Source organism: Bicyclus anynana, chromosome 7 (assembly GCF_947172395.1).
Source record: "Bicyclus anynana chromosome 7, ilBicAnyn1.1, whole genome shotgun sequence".
Lineage (NCBI taxonomy): Eukaryota > Metazoa > Arthropoda > Insecta > Lepidoptera > Nymphalidae > Bicyclus > Bicyclus anynana.
Window position 1 is genome coordinate 4,059,497 of NC_069089.1, and position 616 is coordinate 4,060,112.

Sequence of the window (616 nt, forward strand, 5' to 3'; positions counted from 1 at the left end):
GACATAGGTAGGTACCTATGTCAGTGTTATCACAATCAAGATGTTTTTATGGTACATACTTTAACTAATTTGGGATACTTATAAGTAATCCACATTATCAATATTGCGAGTAGGTGTAGTACATACCTACTTTTATATTTTATTTTAGTTACCAATAAAATAATTATAAGATGTGTACCTACCTACGTATCTATACCTATGTTGAGCAAACAGCTTAGATTACGATTTAGGATCGAAACGATTTGTTAAGCTATATGCTCAAAAATTAACCAACCTTACCAAAAGATATTCGTTTAAGTAGTTAGATCATGTCACCTATTACTCTTTCTTAGCTACTTTATTCTTCTTGGTCTATCCCTAGTTTTTTATGTAGACACTTATCAAAAAGTATGTGAAGTACCTACCTACTTCACATACAATTACCTAGCTACCAATTGTATTTTATATTTTTCAAAGTGTTTACTATTTTTAAGCTTACTTGTTCAATTATTTCTACAAGTGTGTAGGTATGCATTAGTTCATAAGATAGCTGTAAACAAGTGTTTTAAAAACTACTAAATTGTGATGCTTTACCATTTTTATCTATAAGTTTAGACGTGTCCTTAAAATTAATAAA